Genomic DNA, 23,752 nt, shown 5'->3' with positions numbered 1-23,752 from the left:
GACTCTTAACTACAGCCAATGAAAATTCAATTTTTGAATAGCTCTTGCATCAACTCTGAGACAGAAGTATGGTAGATGGTTTTCCTACTGTCTCCTCGATGATGAAGGGCTGCTGATGAGGAACTTCCCAGAAAGCGCTGAGCAAGACGAAGCAGACTCAGTGATCCTCAGGTCGCCAGAGTGACAGCCAGATGAGGACCGTTGCAGTAGGTTCAGTAAATCAGCTTTGGTTCACTGCCTCTGAGGAGGATGAATCCAGTCTCAGACTAGCTGAGGCGTAGTGGACACACGCACAGCAGAAAGGTGTCCCAGTCAGGTGCATTCAGTGGCAGGCTGCAGAGTTGGATGCATGGAGCTCTAACTAATCAGAAGAGTATTTGGAAAAGTCTTTAAAAAGTTTAACTACACAATAAAAATAGGAGATTACAAAAATAATAGATTATTCAAATGTCAAACGGCATTGCTTGGCTTGTGGCTTCGGCATCTTTGCAGTCTTTTGTCTCTTAGTTGAGTCTCTTTCTGGAGCTCTCAGCTCTCAGTCAAAAGCAAAACAATGCATGAAATGCCAGGCCATCCCGACTGCAGGGCCGAGAGGAACACAGAAGCAGCTAAAAGGGCACGAGCGAAGAAGAGTCAGACAGAGTTGTGAAACTTCTTATAGCTAGGAGGCGTGTTTTTGGAGAAAGAGGATCCTTAAGCGCTCTTTTGATGGACTATTTGATTACTAATTAATTCCTTTGTGTGGAGAGAAAACTGGCCCCCAACTTTAAAGGAGAATAATTTTATTCCTATCGGATATCTGAAAATTACACGCTTGCAAATTGAATACTCACTGAGTTCTGTCATCAGTGTCATCAACACATCATGAAACAGTGATAACACTTGGAAATTGTAATATTGATTAACTACATAAAATACAGAATAAAATCAATAAACCTTATTTTCCTAATCTGTAATTAAAACTATTAAGAAAGCATTATCCTAGCAATCGAGTCATAGCTAAATAATTCACGTACACTGGTAAATATCAAATAAATCCAATATAATATGTGTGACTTTTAATTAGCAAATTTTGAAGCAGAGTTTGAATTTCCGTAATATCAAACTAATAAATAGTTCTACAGTACAGTAAAAGTGAACATTGATTAGATAAGTCTAGACACATATTTTTACACATTTTTAGTGGAATTTCTGACCAATTTAGGCACTTACTTTATATAAAAGAAAAAGAGAGGAGGAGAGCACGTCAAATGCAGTTCCTCCCAAAATTTACGACTTAAGAAACAGGAACTAGCAGAAGTCGGAAGTGTGGCCCATCCAGGTTTGGGCCATCTGTTTGTATCTGAAAAGAAAAACAAAGTCATTAATTTCCAAAACTGTCCATTTTCTCTGTGACTGATGGTGAGAAGGCTGGGTTTTTAGTCCTGTCCAATGTTTCCTTGACATCCTTATGCCTTTAGGTCAGAGGTCATTGGGTCTGTGTGTGTGTGCTCTTGCACCTACACAGACAATCTGTTAGACCGATAGGAATCATCATTTTTTTGAAAGAATTAAACTTTTCTCCTTATATTCCTGGGTTCATTATCCTACACGTGACAAGAATGCCATGAAATAAATTTTCATTTATTGTATACCTAGCATCATCCCTTAGCTTAACTCTATCATAAGTCTTATTTTAGCCACAAATCCAAGTCTTAACCTTAATGTGAGGACAGATTGATCTCATATGTTGCACAGATGTCCTCACCTTGAAAGTGTAAAACTTAAAATGGTCATCGCAGTGACAGAGGAAGAGAAACACAAGCCCCTTTTATACGGACATCCCACAATATTGCCATAAAAAAAAAAAAAAACAGTCAGTGGCTTAATGGAGGAACAACAATGCCCCCCATTGCATGTTCGTACCTTTTATACAGAACGGCAAGGTGGAATAGCGGCGCAACATTTCCACCTTGAACAGGCTGTATAAAAGGGGCTACAGACACACATTGTGTGTTGTGTCAACAGTGTGAGAATTTCCAACAGATGTAGCAACCAATCAGACTGCTTAAAAATGAGAGCTGTTCCAACAGTGCAGATGGCACTGGCAGGGACAAAATATCATCCAGAAACCCTGCTGTTTCTCACAGACTAACTCACCTCCCACTTAACACCACCCTCACATAGAAGAAATAATAGAGTTGTTCTCAACCAGTGGAGCAGATACTTAGAACGCAACAAAGTTCTGTCTGATTTGGGGATTTAAAGAAATTAAGAAATAAAAAACCTCTCCAAACCAGACACATGTTCTTGACATTTGCCTTCTGACACCCACAAGGTTTAATCAGCACATCAAAGCTCCAGAAAAGTAAGAAATACTTTTGCATGTTTGGCCTTCACTCTGAGCAAAAGCTAATTAGCCTGGTTCTGTTTGTAAAATCAAACCCTTCTCCGGTGGAGAAGAGGAAGACGTCTGAAAAGCAACGTCTAGTTTGGGTACAGGAGAGACTCATAAAGCAGTGAGAAAAATGTTTGGCTTCCTTATTATCTGTAGAAAGCAGACAGCTGGGGGAAACTGAGAGGTTTATGAGTAATAGGATGAAGAATAGAGCTGTGGGGCCTGTCTCTGTGATTAGTTTATATTTGCCAGGCTTTAGATGTGTCAGTGCATCCATTTTTTTGCATCTTACTATATCGCCATTCCACACGGGCTCTATAGCGGTTTTTAATGGACTGAGATACCCAGAGGAAATTTATTTCATACAGACAAATTTAATCAGTCACATAAAAAGTTTACAGTGATTTCTCCTTTGTGCATTACTGAAAGCTTACCACTCTCCCTCTAGTGGAACTATAGGTGGTGTTGGTTGTGCAAAAGCATCAGGGCCCCATGGCCTCTGGGGTCTTTCAGTCACAGTCGAGCATGAGATTGAACAGTTCCTCTTGCTCTTTTGCTCTCAGTTATACATGCTTGCATAGATGCATTAAATTTAAACCTGCATTGATTTTTTTTTTTGGCCACTTGGGGGCAACGGAAACAAGTTGTGAACACAACACTGACATACTGTATCATCACGTTTTAAGTTGATATGGCAAACATTTTAGCAAACACTTGCTTATTTACATGTCCAGTAATTATGGAGCAACATTATTATTAATTTGGAGTCATGTTTCTGTCCACCTGGTGAATGTAAGTCCAATATTCACTCTCATCTCTTAGCATAACTTTTATATCTGGCTCTTTGGTTGCTAAATGTTCCAGTATGTTGATCAGCTAGTCACTAACTGACTGTGTCTGTTTGCTGTTTAGTGCTGAGCAGGTAATGCACAGTGGATTTTGAGAGCTTTTTCTCTCAAAACAGCTGCCTGCTGCAGCCGAATACAACACTATGAGAGTGGTGAGAGTGAATGAAAACAGTAAAGTTGCAGCTGAACAGCTAAACAATGAGAAAACTAACTCTCTATAGGCACAGACCGTCCTATGGGGAAAATATTTCACTGCACTGACTATTTTTTGCTCAGGTTGCATTGATTTTTAGACTTTATAAAAATAGTGGATGGTGCCACTGTGACATCACCCATTGGTTTGTGGATTTACGTTTTGAAGCCTTGAGTTTGGCATTTTGACTGTCGCCATCTTGAATTTCTGGAGCTAGAGGTGATGAGAAGTGACCATATTTGGATGAGAGGGTGGCGCTGACCCTAACACTAGCTGCTAGCTTGATTAGCAAGTTGCATTTACAGTCTATGGTTAACTGTGATAATTCTAATGCTAATGCTAATTTTCCTTAGCGAAAAAACAGGCTCAAGACCATTAAAACAAAATGTATTTACCAGAAAAACTGAACATCCAACTCCTTAGAGGGTCTTTTAATACAAACAAATGCTGAACAAGACTTTTTAGGCGACCAAAATGTTACAACTTTCATGAACTAAAAACGCATTGAAATAAAGATGACTACACCTATAATCTGTGAATCTGGGGTTATGCCATGTTTACATTACCTAACCAATGTTGTGGCCATGGTAGCAACTTGTCAATCACAATGTAGCCATGCCCTAAATCATACCTTGCTTCATCATCAAATTTAAATTAAATTGAAACTTGAAACTAGCGATTGAGACCATAAACTCATTAGGAAAGTGTTATCTGAGGTAATAAATCAAGTGAGAAGTAGGGTAGTTTTCCCATAGACTTCTATACAATCAGACTTTTTGGAGTCAGTGGAGTCGCCCCCTGCTGGCCTTTAGAAAGAATGCAGGTTTAAGGCACTTTCACATGGGCTTCACTTTTCAGACCTGGAACTACCCGCCTGGAACAAAATGAAAACACAACATTAGCATCCATTTAGAGTCTTACATTCATCTAGTCACCAGATGAATGTTAGTCACATATTCACTCTGCTTTTAACTCTGATCTCCAACAAATATCTAGCTTCTTAGCTGCTACAGTAAATACTCCACTCCACTGCGCCACCAGCTAACCACCAGTTTTGTCTGTCTGGTGTTTAGTGTTCGGCTGACACTGTCAAGTTGGTTCATCAGAGCTTTTATAGTGAAAATGGCTCCAATGTCTTCTGAGATACTGTATTTTAAACAGCACTGTTAAAATTGTAGTGAATTTGGAAATATGAAAGTAATCAAAATATTTTCACTGGAATTTAACACCACTGGGTGAAATATAATTATTGCAGGCAGGAGGCAAAGCATTCCCACTTATTAAAAATAATGCTCACTTAGAAGATTACAAAGCATGTGACATAGAACAGCATGTGAACATATCAGATATTGCACATACAAACACCTATAAATAGGATTTATCCCTCTATAAATTAATAAATCGTACCCATAAACATGCTCCAAATATCTATTACACATTAATTATAGAAACGTCTATTTCAGCTGCAATGCACAGCCTACTAAATAATTCCTGGGTACATAAAGCATTACTCTGGTTTCACTGGGATTTCATTCTAAATATATCCAACTGGTGCTGCATCTTCATTTAATTTAAGTGAAGTATAAAGGTAACAACATGAGATACTGCAGAAGTTTTCCCTGAGCTGAGGATGATAGAAATAAGTAGTCTTTCTTATTTTGGCCATGGAAATGTAGACTTTTCATATAGAATGATGTCTCATGAATCTTTTTGTGATGATTTATCTTATTGCATTTGTATCAAGAAGAATCGTCATTTATTTCTCATATTTGATCCGAATGTGTCTGTCCTGACTCTCTGGAGGCAATTAGCAAACAAGACGGGCCTTGTGATAGCTCTTGCTGATTTTGATTTAAAACTTAATTTTTAACAAAATAAGGACACTTTTATTGTAGTTTTTATAAAAGTTTAACATCTGATGTGATTAAGCAAGCAGAAGAGTGATCTGGTCGAAGAAGGCCCGGTGGAGCTGCGTCCTTGCCTGAGGGGAGCGGCATTGAAGTGAGCACCTGCGACCTTCGTGAAAATGTTGTTAGCCGTGAAAGCATCCGTGCGCTTTCGAGTTTTACACAGTAAAAACTTATATTTTTGACAAGATGAAAGGATTGCGGATGTTGTGGTCACTCTGAGGGCTGAAATTACTGCTTTGAAAACAGCAACGGATGCGAGCATCACAACACTGAAAGCCCAGGCCACAAGGTGAGACACTGAATGGACTGGACCGGTTAGCATCATGCATAACGGACATTGTCGTGGATTTGGAGGCACAGGTGAAACATCTCAATGGACAAGTTGACCGACTTAACGGAGAATGCCTGGACCTAGAAGGATGTTCATAGCAACAGAATCTGAGGGGAAAGGGCAAAGCATTTTGTCACTTTTGCCACTAAGCAAAGTAAACTACAGTAACAACCCAATCATCTATAACACCATACGCATTGGGAAACAAATGACAAAATATTTTAAGCTCAGAACACTGTCGTTCTTACTACCCATAGTTGCAACTCCATTATTCATTCCTTCCAGTTCAGATGGGTTTTTTTTACATGGATGGAAATGGAATATTTAGTGTTGGCAACCTATATCTGGAAGTGGTGTTTACATCCTTCCAACAGCTCCAAGAAAAATATGTTCTCCTACAACAGGACTTCTTTAAATATCTATAGGTTAGGAGTTGTGTGAGAACATATCTTCTTGACTTTGAGAGTGCAAGGCCGGACAAATTGGATAGCTGTCTAAAACATTCTTCTGGATCTGAAAATATAAGTTCTTATCTGTACAATACATTGTAGAGTATAGCCATGACCACAGCTAACACCATTAAAGCAGAATGGGAAGCAGAACAGTTATTAGAAGATAAGAGCTTGAAATATATACCTACATGTTCGATTAATGCACGACACTGTTTAAGGTATTTAAGGTATTGCATAGATTGCATTATTCAAAGACAAAATTACTCAGAATGTTTCCAGAAATTTCACCCCAGTGTGATAAATGTAACTGAATAGAAGCGCCCTTATTACGCAGATATGCCTTATATCCCAGTTTGCAAAATTTCTGGACTGGGATATTTAGATTATTTTCAAAGATACTGTGAGTGGAGATAGAACCTGATCCAGTATTAATCACCCTAGGAATATTGGAAGGGCTAAGGAGGCTGCAAGTAGCTCAACAATGCCTCTTATCTTATGGACTTCTCACAGCTAAGAAGCTCATTCTTCTATTTTGGAAGAGAAAGAAGTGCCCACTGTTAAACTCTGGCTAACTGAGTTGACAGAAACTCTGCATTTAGAGATAATTAGATTTATTCTTAAAAACAAACTTGGGGAATTTGAGAAGATTTGGCACCCCTTAATCTCCTACCTGAAAGAGTAAAACAATTCAAATCCTGTATATAACTTACACTACATGCAACATTAGGTAGCTCTCCTGGGCAGGGTTGAGGGCTTGGGGGGTGGGTGTGCGTTACTTTGTTTCTTTTTTTTTTTTGCTCACTTTGTACTCTAATGTAAAGATTATTTCTTGTGTAATTGTGTAAGTAGTCCACTTTATGGATATTGTATACTATAATGTCTAGTTCTGTATATATGGATAGACATATGTTTGTTTACTTTAAAAAAGAAAAAGGAAGCATGTTTATCTGGATTCCATGTACAATGATAATACAAATCTTCACAATAAAAAAATAATTGATACCAATGTGTCTGTCCTTGGGAACTGTTGTGTTCATTTAGAAAAGCATCAATGAAGATGGAAAATGTAAGTCCTCATTTTAGCGTTGCTTAACTTTCGTCTCTCATCAGCTTCTTTCATAACTTCAGACAGAGTATAGCTATAAAAAAAGAGCTTCTGCAGTAAATCTGTGCAGTCTATTTTTAACCTTTATTTAACCAGGAAAAGTCTAATAGAGATTAAAAATCTCTTTTACAAGAGCATCCTGGCCAAGACAGGCAGCAGCACAATTAACAGGGTTGCATAAAAAAAAAGACCTAACAATTTACAATGAAAATAAAGAATAAATTACAGAATCGTAGAACATTAAAATATTCATCAGTATTCATTGAAGTCATCATCATCAGGGATCAAACAAGGGCAATTTGAGTCAAAACATCTACAGCCAGATGTGCGTGCCTTCAAGTCATTTAGAATTACTTTAAATGCATCCAGTGAGACCAGCTCCCGAAGATTCAGATAGTTTTGCAACTGATTCCAAGCCGAAGGAGCAGCATATTTAAACAGCCTTTTTCTCAGTTCAATACAGGATTTAGGGACAGATAGTAGGAATAAGTCCTGGAGCGAAGACAATAATTTCCCTTACTTTTCTGAAGGATGTAGATCTGTAGGTAAGATGGAAGCAGACCAAGAATGGCCTAATAAATAAGAATATGCTAATGTTTAAGTTTACGGGTGGACAAGGCAGACCATCCGAACCGAGCATACAAAGACCAATGGTAGGTAAGAGCATTAAAATTTGTAGTAAACCTCAGTGCTCCACGGTAGACAGTATCCAGGGCATGTAGGCATGTAAATAACATCACCATAGTCCAGCACCGTCATAAAGGTAGCAGCATCAAGTCTCCTTTTGGCCATGAAGGAAAAGCAAGGCTTACTTCAAAAATAACAACCCAATTTCAACTTAAGTTTTTTCACCAACTGCTGAATGTGAAGCTTGAAAGAGAGAAAATCATCTATTTCGATCCCATGATATTTGAATTGAGATACAGACTCAATCTCAGAGCCATGAAAAGTGGTGATAGATGGAAGGCGGCTTTTATTTTGCATTTGAAACCATACATTTTATTACATACACGCTTTCATAGACCTTCATGCATACAGGGCATAACTTTAGACACAGTAAAATTAATTAAAAGTATTTCAGGGGAACTTTTCACTGACTGAAGATAGTTTGTGTCAGATTTGCAAAGTAATTTAATGTGGTTGAAAAACATCAAAAAATATCTTACTATTGGCGCTACATGAGCACTTTTCTGTTCTCTCACTGGTTTGAAGTGGCAGGGCTCAGTTGGAAAAGGTGATGTCACATCAATGCAGTAAAGTTTAGATATATTTAGATCAAAATGTGATGACAGTTGTGGGGTTGTTGGCTCATGTTGACATGATCACTGTCAATCAAATCTGATCAAACCCACACAGTTCAGATTAAGGAATAATAAATAATAATAAGGATGTTTTTTTCCCCCAAACCTAAACTTTATTTAGTCACGAACATTTAATGATATAGTGAAATGCAAAAGATTTGAGACAACATTTTCAGAGGCTTTAAATCATTGAGCCGCCTTTCTTTTAGCTTCTTTGGAAGCTCCTTCAGTGCAGCCACTGAACTTCTGTAATAGCATGTCAAGTCTCACTTCTCACATTTCAGTTCCTTTACTGGCATTTAATTTGTTTATCATCAGTGATGTGAAAATCCAAATTATAAAATCAAAACATACTGCAGAAAGTCTCTCCTGCATGGCTCTGGACTGGCTGTCAAAGTAGCGGAAGCGTAACACCTTTCTCTACTGCTGGATTTCAGTAGAGAAAGCTGCTATGGTTCAGAGGTAGTTAGGCCAACCTCAGTTACATTCAGCACTTGAGCTGAAAGTTTTGGAGCAAATGTGAAGAAATAAGGCACACATCATGCTGCTCTGCCCTCAGCTCTGCTCTGCCTTGATAGTTTTAGGTATTCTGAGACAAGTCTGGCTTTGTAAAACTTTTCAGTTATGTTGTTATTTTGTTTTGCTCTGTGTGCAGTGACCTAGCAAAAACAAAAGACGTCTGATGTTTCAACTGACAACATGGAGTTTGAATTGGAGATTCCTCAACCGATGAGCTGAATCATCTGCATTTAGGGAGCAGCCCTAATTTTGGCTCTTTGTTATTGCTTTAAAATGACACTGACTGGAGTGGGGCTATATTTAAAGATACATTTGTCTGGTTAAATTTACTGTCCTTGATTAACTCAAGGGATGGCCGTGTCTGTGTTTAATGTTTATTTGTACCGTTGCCGGGAGACCACAGAAATTTTGATATATTTTTTAATTTACTGATACCAGACTGACACACAGTTACTTAAAAGTACATAATTACAACCTAATACTTCCACATGAAGAAAAGATTGATCAAGACCTTGATCAAGGAACACAAAGAAAGTTTTATTTTGTTTGAACTGTCCATTTCATCGTGAGTTCATGCCAAGAGGCTTTAGATGATCTGTTCTTGCCAACAGAGAACCTGTGAACAGGCAGTGATTTTTGTTGTAGGAGCTTGCATGGAAGACTGTGGGCAGCCTTTGATGCTGCAGATGATGGTGGAAACCTGCCAATCAACTCTGCGGGCAGTACTGGCAACATTCTTTTACTTTCCGTTTCTGAGGAGAAAAAAACAGGTGTTTGCTCGGAAAACTTTTTATCTCTAGAGGTGGAATGTGTATGCACATGTGTTTACATATTGTATGATTGAGTGTCTATTGATGTATGAACTTCATGGAAGAGAGAGGAGACTGCTCATGTGAAAGAAGAGAAAGACATATTGTATCCCTTGAAACTCCTGAATGAATAATGAACTCAACTCTGACGCGCTTTCACACTGAACTTGAGCTGCACACAGAGACAGACACAAAGTAGGCTGAGACAAGTTATCATCATTATACCTTCAATGTAGGGCTGCAACCAGGGATGTCAACGGTTGACAATTAATCAGTTAACTGTTAATCGGTTAATTTGCATACAAGGGTTGGGTACTGAACTTGTTACTTCACATTATTCACTTTCAATTGGTGCCAAATTTTGATACCTTGCAGGACTGAGAGTGAGCGCAGCCCTGAAATAAATTTTAAAAACACACATTTACCGACTGAAGGGTCTCACATGGAGGCTTCAACAGTGACAGGAGCACCAACCCGCAGATACAAAGAGAAGTGATGGATCCACTTTACCAACCTCCACAGCGGCTAGCAGTTAGTTAGCATGGCTAGCATTGTTAGTATAGCTGAGTTGTGCCCTGTGTGTAGCCCATAGACTGTATGAAAATAAGGTGTAGCTGTGGTGTCTCTGGTTAAACAGCACCATGCTGGGCAGGTGACAGGTGTGTTAATGGTGTTTGTGTGCTCTGAAAGACTTAATGGCGCAGATATAAAGTCACACAGCTGATAGACTGTTAGCCGTCTATCTGTAATAACAACGTAGGTGTTAGTTTGTTATTAGGCAATCACCCAGTTGGTGTGCCGAATGATTGAAACCGATATAATGCCAAACAGTGTGGTAGAGGGCGAGGGATTGAAAGAGCTAGTTCGGTACCTCGTGCCTACATTATGCCATCAAGAGCTACTGTGACTAAATGCATTGAAAACACTTTGATGAGCTAAAAGTCAAACTGACCAGGGCAGACAAGCTAGCTCTGGCCACTGACTGCTGGACAGCTCTGACAAATGAAAGCTACATCATAACTTTTCTTAAAAATCAACTGGTTAGTAACCGGTTAATGGGTGTCAGTCTATTAAAAGCTAAATTATCCGTAACTGACATCCCTAGCTGCAACTAATGATTATTTTCATTGTCAGTAAAATTGTTCATTATTTTGTCAATTAGTCGATTAATTGTTTGGCCTGTATAACATCAGAAAACAGTAAAAAAAAAAAAAATGCAGTTGCAATTTCCTAGAGCCCAATGTGATGTCACCAAATGTAGTTTTGTAGTTTTTGTCCAAACAGCAATTAAAACCCCAAAATATTCAATTTACTACAATGTTATGACATGGAGATGATGATCAATCGATTATCAAAAAAGTTGCTGATTAATTTTCTGTCAAGTGATTAATTGTTGCAGCTCTAATTCAGTGTTGCTGTACATATAATGCTTTTAGGGCTGAAACTAGTGGTTATTTTCATCATTGATTCATCTGTTCTTGATGAATCAATTAGCCATTTTCTCTATAAAAAATCAGAAAAGAGTGAAAAATACTCGTTATAATACATTTTTGAATGTCTGATTTAGTCCAACCAACAATTAAGTTCACATCCAGAGATAATCAGTACAGTGTTTGCCAAAGAAAAGCATTAAATCATCACAGTTGAGAAGGCAGATTTGCTAAAAATGACTAAAATTATTATTTGATGATAAAAAATTGTTGCTGATTAATTTTCTGTCAATCAGCTAATCATTGCAGCTCTAAACTTTTTCATTCAAAGTTATGTTTCATTAAAGAAAGGTAACACACAGTAAAGGAATAACAGTACTATTAAGTATGATAAATGCTATTACTTTTGAAAAATGGTTCATTTTGGCCTTGTAGTAAACTATAGATCTACAGTGCATCTAATGTGGTCTCTCTCACTCTTAATAATATCTCGATATTGATTTTAGCCATATTACTCGGCCCTACTTATTTGTATCCTCGCTTCTCTGGCTTGTATCTCCTCTTTACTCCTCGCTCCTCCAAGCAGCTTTAAGAGAACTGAAGTGGCCTTAATGATGGAAGACCTTAATCGATTTCCAGGTCACATGAGACCGGAGGTTAGTGGGAGATATGAAATAAGAAAAATGAGATGCTCCTGTGATGTATCCCTCCTTGTGGATTGTTGAAAGTCCTTCTGGGAAACATAGTTAATCACTAACTCAGGATGCCACAGCAAGGCAGGTTCAGAGAAAATAGGTTCACCAAGAAAGTAAATTACAACACTTCATTATGAAATAACTCCTGGAATGCTTTGAATGTCCCATATTGATCAGGTCTAGCAGTGTAGGAGTACCCAAGGGTCGACTTTTCAGCTGTGATGTGAATAGTGTCTAATACAGAAAGGATTGCTAAGGCTAATTAAGTGTTGTAGTTAGATGTTAATCGATCAATAACGGTTTCCAGCTTCTCAGATGTGAGGATTTGCTGCTTTTCTCTGATTTATATAATTGTAAATTGAACATCTTTAGATTGCTTGTTTCAACCAACCACCAGAACAAAGTCTGAAGAAATTACAGCAAACCAGCCACTTGTAATCGCCATTTACACTATTTTATGATATTTGATAGATTAAACAATTATTGGAATAAGTAACAAAAATAAATTGGAGATTAATCTATAATGAAAATATTCATTAGTTGCAGTTCTACATCAAAGACCACTTAAAACACAACAAAAATCATTCTTTATCTACTATAATCTAAGTTTATTATATTCATAACATTTCATAGACTAAACTTTCAGTACGTGAGATACCTGTGAGACATAATTTACTGCATTAAATGACAGTGTGAAGAACAGAGGAAATACTTGAGATAAGCACTAAAAAAAACATGATTAAGTCATGTGTAGTGCTTCAAATTGATGTCAGGGCATTACTTACATAGTCTCCACCACTCAATCATGCTTTCTTTATTCGGCTCTTAATTGGAAGGAATGCAGTTTTTAATCCGACAAGCTGTCTTCTGTTGAGATGTCGCTGCCGACTTTGTATGCACTAAATTCTTAATGACACTGCAAATACCTGGTGACGGGGGGGTTGTGTAATAGAGGCTGGCAGCTCGTCTGCTACTTCCCAATCACTCGCTGCCGAAGTGCAGCTTCTGCACTCCTGTCATAGACCAGATGAAACAGCAGTTACTTTGAAAAGCAGACAAGTTGTAGTGATTAGCAAAGACAGATGAATGAACTAATCTGATTGAATACAGAAATGTATTCAATCAGATTTGACTTGTTTATTATAATTGATAGGGTGGTGACAATGACATGGTGTAATCAAATCAAGAAATGGCTATAATAAAAAAGACTGAAAAGAATTGATATACTGTGTAAATAAGTTGAAAACCAACCATGCCCGAGTCAAGTTTTTTCCATGACCATAGAGTAACTAAAACATTAAAATCATATTATCAGCTTATCCTATGATAACATTTATGTTTTGAGGACACATTACTGGTCAAAGGTTTTAGAACACCTCAATTTTTCCAGTTTTGATTGGAATTTAACTTACGTAGCTTAATGTCTCAATGTACCCTGAAATTAAAGCATAGAACAAATTAAACAATAAGAGATTTGAAAAAAGATATAATGGAATCTCTCTAACAAAATTGAATCTAAATTTTTGACATATCACAGTAGCCACCTTTTGCAGATATTACAAGCGATCACACTTGTGGCATCCTTTCTACAATGGAAATCAAATATTGTTCGGAAAGTTCCTCTCAACACTGTTAGAAATTCCCACAAATGTGTAGCACTTGCAGGTCGTTTAACTTTCACCCTTCAGTCCAATTTCGTCCCAGAACCAGCTCAATGGGGTTTAGGTCTGGCGATCGTGCTGGCCATTCCATGATTTGAAGCCGACCATCTTTTTCTTTTCTTCTAAGGTAATTCTGACAGTGTGGAGGTATGTTTTGGTTTGTTATCTTGCTGTAGGATGAACCTATGAACAACTAGGAATAGACCAGAGGATACCGAATGGCTCTACACAATGTTGTGGTAGCCCTTTTGGTCCAGGTTGCCAGTCACTCTGGATCCAGCAAAAGAGCTCCAGACTATCAAGCTTCCTCCTTCAAGCTTTTATACAGACAAAAAGGGTTTGTAAGTAATCAACAAAAGATTGGACATCTGTAGGAATTGTTTGCATAAACTTTCAAGACTTAATTTACGTCCACTGCTGCAGAAAAGCTGTTGTTAAAACATTACTTGATCCCTGACAGTTTACCGCTTACCTTTGTACAATTTAAGGTTATTCACTGGACTTAAACGGCTTAAATTGCAGTAAAAACTGGGAAAATGGGGATGTTCTAAACCTTTTGACTGGTAGTGTATATGTTTAGAAAACTAGTATTTTACCTCAAGCTTCACATTTCAGTTGCTTCCACCTTTATTCACAGTTTGATGCTTTGGGAAACTTGGCCAGGTACATTTTGTGCTCACTAAACAACAGAATGAGCTTTAACCATCCTTGTTTGCATCAGAAGTCTTAAAGCTGTGAGGCTGTTCCCACAAAGCAAACAAACATTAACCAACAGAGGAGCAGATGCATTAATCTGCAGAACATCGTCTCCAGCAGGCATTCACAATCCATCTGTTATGACAGCTTATGTTGCTAATTACACCAGCAGACGTGCTGTGTTTCGTATTCTAATGACGATCACAATGGATCTTGTTTTATTCACAAGAGTTTGACCAATGGATTGTTCTTTCAGTCCTCAAATATTTTGCCACAAAGGATCAATGAACCGACTGTCAGCTGTAGCAAGTGTGTGTGTGTGTGTGTGTGTGTGTGTGTGTGTGTGTGCTGAATGTCCCTCGGACGACCTTCAGAGTTTACTAGGAAATGTAGTTTCAAGAAGTAGAGTCTAGCTTCGGGTTACATTAAGTGCAATGATGCATGCAGATGCTTCTTTGCTCAATTTGCAACACTTACAGCAAACCCTTGATTTAAAGTGCTCACTTTTAATCTTTCCACTGATTGTGAACAATATGCAACTGAGCTTTCTTTAAAACCCACTTGTTCAGTCTGTACACACTAGATTTCTAAAAACATACTGTATGTGTTGTGGGAATTGTTTTGCCAATAAAGGTGAACTCACAAAGAGCAAAAATCATAATTCATAGTTGCAAACGGATCTCCAGCTTGCAAGGCTGAGAGATGGCTATAATGTAGCTCAGCTATCATATTCGTACGTACAGTCTCATATGTCACATAGCATTTTGTCATCCTCAGAGACTAACAGTTGTCTTTTAATGAATACACAGTTGCCCTTTTGTTCATTGATAGCTCTGTCTATGTTGCCGTCCTTGGGGGGGTTTCCTCCTCTACCTCTATCTGCTGAGAGTGAAAACTGGAAGGCCGAATCACAGCTTCGCTTTTGATAACATTTCCACACCTGCTGGGAACTGGCAGTTAAGGAGCTTCTCACGCAAAGATTAAAAATGGAACAGTGTCACACTATTGATATAGTCATAAGGCAATATAATATACGAGTGTACACTTCCATTACAATATTCATAGAAGTAGCTTTGACTGTGACTGCAAAGAAGAGAGCTCAGCCTCAGGTGGATCTGTGACTGTGGATTGATGTCTTTTAAAGTTGCGACTATTAGTCTATTAAATGATTAGTTGATCGGCAGAAAATAATCAACAACAATTCTGATTATTGATTTATCAGTAACTTATGAAGCAAAAATGCAAAATACCATTTGCTGATTATAGCTTCTTAAATGGAAGGATCTGTTTGTTTTCTCTGTTTATATCATTATAAATCATATATCTTTGGGTTTTGGACTGTTGGGCGGACAAAACGCAATTTGAAGACATCTCTTTGGGATCTTTGTGATGGGTATTTTACAGTGTTTTCTGATATTTGACTGATAAATCAGTCAAATCAAACTGATAAATAAAATACTCGTTAATTACAGACCTGATGTCTATAAAGTAAGTGTCGCCTTTGTGACAGAGATATAAAGAATAAAAGGAGGACGGGACACTGTTAGATACAGAGAGCTGGCAGGAGAGACTGCAGTGGAGAATAATGTCAGCTTAACAGGGAGACAAGTATGAGGGAGCAAAAAGATGAGAAGAAAGAAGACAGAAAAGAGAAATAGAAAGAGATGGAGGCAAAAATCTAAAGCACAATCCAGCTGCTCCTCATGGGCCTCTTTTATCTCTTCCCTTGATGGTGAAGTTGTGGTATTGAATAACTCTGTTTCCGCTTTCAGCATAATGTTTTCTGAGAAGCCACATATCCAGATGAAATCAGAGCTTTGTCATAAGTATCTGATTGCAGATTACCCATGTATTACTTCTTATTTTTGGTTGCTTCCTATTCTACAGCATGTATGTTGATTACAAATTGCTACCTACTGTGCAAGTCTGGCTTTTTTGTATGAAGCAACACTGTTACTTTTTTTAAGACTTACACACTTTTTATATACATACGTACTTACTTAAGTGTATTTTTTTTGTGTTGTGAAAATGGCCCTATTCTCAAAGAGAAAAAGAAAATCAAACAATGCAAAGCTTGAACATAGGGCTGCAACTAATAATTATGAATCTGACAATTTTTTTAAGATGATTTTTTTTGGCATTTATGCCTTTATTAGCTAGTTGGCAGTGAAGAGACAGACAGCAAACATGGGGAGAGAGAGATGAGTATGACATGCAACAAAGACCCCTGGCATGTACAGTAACCATTCGGCTATCAGGGTGGTCCTAGAATCTGATGATTTTAATCCTTGATAAATCAATTAACCGTTTGGTCTATATAGAACATCAGAGAATACTTAAAATTGCCAGTTAGAATTTCCTAAAGCCAAAGGTGACGTTTTCAAAAAGCTTGTTTTGTGTGTTCAATTTTCTAAAACCAAAAACATTCAATTTACTATCACGTAAGACAAAGAAAATTAGCAAATCCTCACAACTGCAAACATAAAACAAGGGAATTTCTTGTATTTTTGCTTGAAAAATAACATAATGATTATTTGATTATCAAAATAGTAAAGGTTTGGTCGATTGAATAATTCATGAAAGGATAGATTCGCAATTTTTCAAGTCTGTCTTAAAAACAATAGTCAGGTGCCCAAATGAAAACCTTCATAGTGCATTTACAATGTAAGTGATGGGGGACAAAATCCACTGTCCTCCTTCTGTGCAAAAAAGTATTTAAAAGTTGATCTGAACTAATATGAGCCATCCAAATGAGTTAAATCAAGTAGATATCTTTCAACGTTAGTGTTTTAGGTGCCAAAGTCCCTCTTTTTTTGACTATACTTTTACCGCAGAGTGATTTTGATGCTAAAAAGACTGTAAATGTGGCAGATATCCACTTGATATGACGTAACTCAGACTGCTGAAGCCTCATAAAAGCTTCAGATAAACTTTTAAATGCATTTTGTTCAAAAGGACTGTATGGACACACTGGATTTTGTCCTCCATCACTAACATTTGAAGGGGAACTTTTAATGGCCAGCATGAACAGGAGGAATGATTCCAGTGAAGAAAACCTGTGTCAGTGTTCATACGGGCACCTGACTGCTGTTTTAACACAGACTTGAAGAATTGCAAACCTATCCTTTAATCAACTTATTCTTTCAGTTCTACTAGAAAACCTACATTCACACACTCAAAATATAAAAGTAACAAACTGTGATATAAATGGGAAACAACAACAACTCAAAGCAATAAAATTGGCAGAAAACCTACATCAACACCATATTGTTCACATGTGTTACTCTTAACACATTTTTGTAAATTGTGAATAAAATCTATTTCTTTACTAAGCTTCTCTCTGTGATCGGTGTTTTGAGGAATTCACATAACTAGAATATCTAAAGGGCCGTGAGATTAGCTAAGAAACACATCCAGTTACTTCAACAGTCTGATGGGATTAATGAGTGAAATGAGGATGTTGACTAAAGAAAGGAAAAAGAGCAACAAAACAAACAGAAGGAAGAACAAAATTTCCAAAGGAGGAAAGTCAGTCTACCTGAACTGGACACTGTAATGTTTTTAAACAACACCATTAATCATCATTTCATCCTTACAAAGACCAGTGGGGATTGAAATATTGATCCTTGTAGTGAAGGTAAAAACCCCTCGGGATGATTACAGCCGAGTGTAGACTCAATCCTTCACCTGGATTTTTTTCCCCTCATTTTTGTGAGTTAGGTCTCTATCATCATTGTGATGAAGGAGTGGTGCTGCCTTCGCTCCCTGTTCGCAGTCGGTACTCTCACAAGCCAGCAATCTCCACAGTATCACAGGTGATTGATGACATGGCAAGGTAAAAACCGCCATCAATCTGGAACCGCCAAGAAGGAAACAATATCAACACAAACATTAACTTTGGACTCCATTGCCCAATCATACCTTTTGTCTTCCAGTTGACCGAACTGCCCCACTGCTCCAGTTCACATGTTCAGATGGGACCCTGAGTGTAATAATAAGTCTGCAGTGTGTGTGTGTGTGTGTGTTCATCACCTACTTATGTTCACTGATTAACTTGTGACATCATACGAATATCGGAGGTACGAAGGATCTGCTGTGTTTCAATAAGTAAGCATAGGACTGAAAAATAGGTTTGAAAAATTATTGTTTTACACAACTCAACAAAATGTTTTGTAATTTAAGAGTGATACTGTGTATTGTTTTTTTTTTTTATTATTATTATTTTTTTTTGCAGTACAGGTGCCAGCTTAATCCTATAGAGAGGCTCTGGCTGAAACAGCTATTTACAACGCAGGTTTGCACAAAAACATCTGTGGTCCGTGTTGCCTGTTGTGCCAGCTGGCTATTATAACTCTTCTCTGGTAAATACAGTGAAAGTCTTGAGGTATGGCAGTGTATTGCTGCCACCATGAATTAATAATTTATATATATAGATATAATATATAATATAAAATAATCAATACTTGTGCAGTTTCTCGATATAACACGAAACTCTCTGGTTAGTTTTCTCATCAGAAAAATACTCATAACAAAATTATTTTTCTCATAACAAGGTAAACAATTTGTGATATTATGCAAGTTATGCAGCACGTTGCTGCTCTTTATGTGCTCTCAAGTGTTCTTGAAGGAATTATTCATTGTGATATTATTAGTCAAAACTATAACTGGACCTCATGTTGTGAGATGTGGTGACATGTGTCACTGTTAATGAGGAACTGCTAAAATAAGGACTGACACAAGCACAGCAAAGTGCTGTTTTAACTGCTTTTCACTTTCTGATTGTTTGGAGAAAATCCATGTAACTTACTTGCTGATGTGCATGGTTGTCACCATGGTTACACATATATGCCACTTATACAGATCACTTCTTTGACAGTTCATTTCCAGAAGGTGGATTTAATAGTGGTTTAGTTTTTGAATTCTAAAATCAAATATCTGATATTAAAAATATTGTGGTTGGTCTGCTTTGCTTTGGTCTGTTTGTCACAGTAAAAGCAGCTATTATTAGAAAACGTCATTATAATGAATTTCATAATAAGGAAATACATTTTATTGTCATAACAAAAAACTTTTTTTTGTTTAAACAAGAAGAGAAACTTTTTTTGTCATCGTGGCAGCAATACCCTGATGTACTGAGGCAATTAAGTCTGAAAAGAAAAAAAACAACAACTTGTGACCAATGGAAGCAGAAACCAGGCTGAACACTAATCATGTCATCTAAGTGCATTTGAACAACAGTGTTGTATAAGTGTTGAGCTTTTTGTTTAAGTTATAAGTGCTGTAATTCAAACACTTTATCTGATTATAATAAAACTTAGAAGAATGTTGCATCTCTCACCAGTATGTTGCCATTTACACAGGTTAATCAGTGGAGAACCTCCACATTCGCAGAAGTAAACTGGAAATTATTATACATCATTTAAAATGAGTGACATTTCAACATACAATGCAGGTGAAACAAAACATGCTTGCAGCTAGTTGCTACGTAACTAATTATTAAGTCACACACTCTTATACCTGTTGGTGCACCACAAGTCACTTCAGCAGTTATACTGCTAAGTGCTTATCATTAGGGAGCAGTATTAGAATTTGATTTGTTTATCAAGATATAATTAAGTGTCTCTTGGCCCAAGGCAGCAACTAATCAAAAGTAAAAACCCCATGTCATGTGTCTTAAGCTTCATTAGGCAGCTAATGGTGTCATGTCAAGAAACCCAAGAAACCCTACCAGCAACAAAATTTTGTACACTGTAGTGTTTATGGTGACTGGAAGTTCTGAAACCACAAACTAGATGATAGTACAGTAGAAGAGAGTTTAATATGAAATGAAAAACTAAGCTACAGTAGGAAGAAATGTAAAATATTGAGCCAAGAAAGCTCAGCTAAAATAGTAAACATACAGTGTATTATATGTACACAGACTGTAAATATATTCAAGAGGAACAGTTTTGTTGGTGAAACACTGATTTCACAAGTCAAATGACTCACAAACTATCTGACACTCCTGTAGAAGTATGTTCATTATATTTGGATGCAGTCATGTTTAATTCTACTTTTTGAGAATCAAGGAGGAGAACAGTGAATTAAAAAGTATTCACAGTTTAAATATAATCACAGTTCTTAATTATGTTTTCAATCACTCCGAACACTTAAGATTTTTTTTTTTCCTTTTAATGTTTTATTCAGTCTGAAGAAGTTGAAAACATTATCTCAACTTGGAAGCTTATTGAATTATTTTCGCGATATTGAGAACAGCCTTTTGCAGTTTAAAGAGACACAGCGGGTACTGAAGCAGAAAACAGTTTGGGACATTATGGTCAGCAGTCAAATGGAGCATATAATTGCTTAATTGACTCTGCTAAATATCATCTTTGGGACTGTCCAGATTGAGCTATCCTAGATACATTATTTTGGGTACCTCTGTGCTAATCCTAAGTGTTTCTACCTTTCAGCAACAAAGTGAACTTTTTGGGTCTAATGTGTAGTTTTGGTGTGGACATTTGCATATTAAGCATCATACAGCTTCAGATTTGCTTTGGTGGTCTTAGCCTGTTTAATCAGTTAGTTAAAATCTATGATGTCAGCCATGCTAAATAATTTATCTTTCAAACGATACACAACACTTTCAACATGGCAACTACTAGCATCTGAGTGTATTACACCTTATTAGAAGACTATAAAACAAAAAGGTTGCCATACTGTTAAGGTGACAAGTTTTTTTTAAGGTTTGTTGAGAAAGAACACAAACTGAATTTTAGACATTGCATGATTGCATACAAAGTCTATGGAAAGTCATAAGGGGGCACACATAGACATGTATTCACACATAGGGGGCACAAACTGAGACATAACTATCTCAGAAACATACGTATACTGTAGATGTGAGAGTTTGAAGGAAAGAGAACAGGATACTGGCATTCACACAGGCTAAAACTCCACACACACACATGCTTGGTGCGTATGTTGCTAGCTAGCTTACAGCTAACATCTGCACAGTGAGTATATTGCCTGCTTGGAGCGATTACAGAAACAGTCCAGCAGCAAAATTTACATATGTTACACGAGGTGAAAATTTGCTTAGCATTCTTTCTGAGCACACTTTTGGGGTCATTTTGGTTAAGGTCGTATTATAATTTAAGTAGCTCATAAAAGCAAAGCAGAATCTGTGAGAGAATGTTATTCTCTGACTTGATGTTTGATACAAGGCTGAACTGAAGTGAATAGTTACCTGTTGAACTGTTATGAGCAACAGAATTGCACTTAATTTGCTTTGTGGTGGAGTATTCCAATATAAGCCCGTAGGTGTCATTACTCAAAGTCATTGTGCTCATTTGATTACTCCTGTGTGACAGATGGGGCCTCTGTAATAAACCGGAGCTATTATTTATGGAAATTACTTCATGGGCAATTAGCAAGATGTGAGCGTGGGCTGATAGTCATCAAAATGATTTTATTTTCTGATTCAGAGTATACAATGATGTTTTTGCCTCCCTTCAAAAAATACATGAACTTGAAGTGTCATTGCAGGCTCTTTGAAGACGACATGGATAATTAGAGTTGTGCATTGTGTGTATTTCAAAATGATATTTATCAGACAAAGTTCTCTGTAGATATTTTTGACGAACTGCACATACATTTTTGACATACAGGACTGGAATATTAATTAAGTACTTCAGCACAGCTAATTAACAAGATTTGGGTAAAGGATGAATAAATCAATAAATAAAATTCCACAAGATCTAAAGGAAAATTGGAACAATAAAACCTTAATAGGGTACTTAAAGGTGATTATGTACAGAATGTGAGGATAATGCGTGTTTGCCTCAGAGTTCGATTTATGCCTCTTTTGGATATGCAGTCAAAATAAAGATTTCATGGTCAAGTTTCAGTGAAAACATTTTGCAATCGTCTTTGAACCCAGCATGAAAATCTCTATTTAAATGCATATTTTTCACAGAAGAGTGTTGTTGTATTCTAGGAAAAACACAATGACTCATATCTGCTGACTGTGCTCAGATAACATCTTTGAATCCAACATGATATCATCGTTCCTGTAATCGATCCAAAAGACAAACTGCACAGAAGAATTATTGAGCAGACATCAGTATCTAAACAGTAAAGCACTGTAACTGGACGGGTCATCACAAGCCAGTTAGATATATGTAGCAGTATAGATCTTCCTCCACTGTTATTTCATTTCTAAATATGACGTAATCCAAGTGCACACAAAGATGATCAATCATCTGCTTCTAATGGTCAGATCAAAAATGAAATCTCTTTATAATTTGTGTAGATTTATAAACCCTGTTTGTGACGGGAACATTTCTTTTGAGAGAGAGAGAGAGTCAGCTGGCTGCCTACATGTTCTCTAACTGAGAACATGTTTTGAACATAAAGTGGACGTCAATCACATCTCATATGTAGACTAACAGAGCCAAGTTCTCAGTCACATGTAGTCTGATAATTACCATCTGCTACTGAAAAAAGCTATTGCTATTTATATAAATATCTACTTGCATGTTTTTGGTCACCTCCGATGTCCAATGAATACTTAAAGGGGCTATATGTAAGCCTGCGGACTGATTTCTATGTGAAAGACTCAGTGCTGTACTGTGCTAATGCTGCAAGTTGGAAGTCGATAGTTCTGAATCAGTGTTCCCGACTTCCAATCTAAATGTGTCCCACTGCATCTCTGTGGACACCAACATTACCACAGCTGATTTAACAGATTAACACGCTTTAAAAGAGACGGGAGGAGTAGGCTAGTACCGCATGCTCGCAAAGACTTCTATCAAGCACAAATCAACTGAATGGAAATGGTAACTACTAAGTTGTTACAGCATGTTTCACAACACAGACACTACATGAAGTAGAAACTGATGAAAAGGTCATTCTGCTCACTGTTTACTGTGTGCGCCACCATATTGACTGTGATGTCAGGTGTGTTTCTGTCAGCGAACTCGGGCTAGATGGATTTCGAGTCTCCGACTTGTAAACTTGAAAAGAAATATCAAAACCAGTCTCTGAAATGTCAAAAATAGTGAAAAGAAAGAGTCCAAGGTGACACCTTCAAATTTCTTGTTGTCCGACCAACAGTCCACAAGCCCAATATAACTTGAATGTGAAATAAAAGAGAGAAAAATAGCCAAGCCTCAGTTTAGTAGTATAGAAATTATTTGGGGTTTATAATTTGGGTTTTTTGGGGTTTTTTGAATGATTTTAACATCTGCTTTTAACTGAGCTCATTAAGTAAGGGGGGTCCCTATGGTCTAATGGTTATGGCACATTCTACATATCAGCACCACCCACAGTTCAATTCCTGGCCAGGGGGGCTGTGCACCCCACCCACACCCCCACACTCCTGCCCCCAATGCTTCATATCTGTCTATACCGATGTCAAATAATAAAATAATAATAAAATAGCT

General features: G+C 37.3%; 1 long non-coding RNA gene across 4 annotated transcripts in view; it reads left to right on the top strand.

Annotated features, from left to right (window-relative positions):
* The window catches only part of LOC137191076 (uncharacterized), a 127,024-nt gene that overhangs the window by 68,986 nt on the left and 34,286 nt on the right, over positions 1–23,752 (top strand). The window lies entirely within an intron of this gene.

This window comes from Thunnus thynnus, chromosome 10 (assembly GCF_963924715.1).
Source record: "Thunnus thynnus chromosome 10, fThuThy2.1, whole genome shotgun sequence".
Classification (NCBI taxonomy): domain Eukaryota; kingdom Metazoa; phylum Chordata; class Actinopteri; order Scombriformes; family Scombridae; genus Thunnus; species Thunnus thynnus.
The sequence above is the reverse complement of the archived record's forward strand: the minus strand, read 5'-3'. Positions and strand labels throughout refer to the sequence as shown.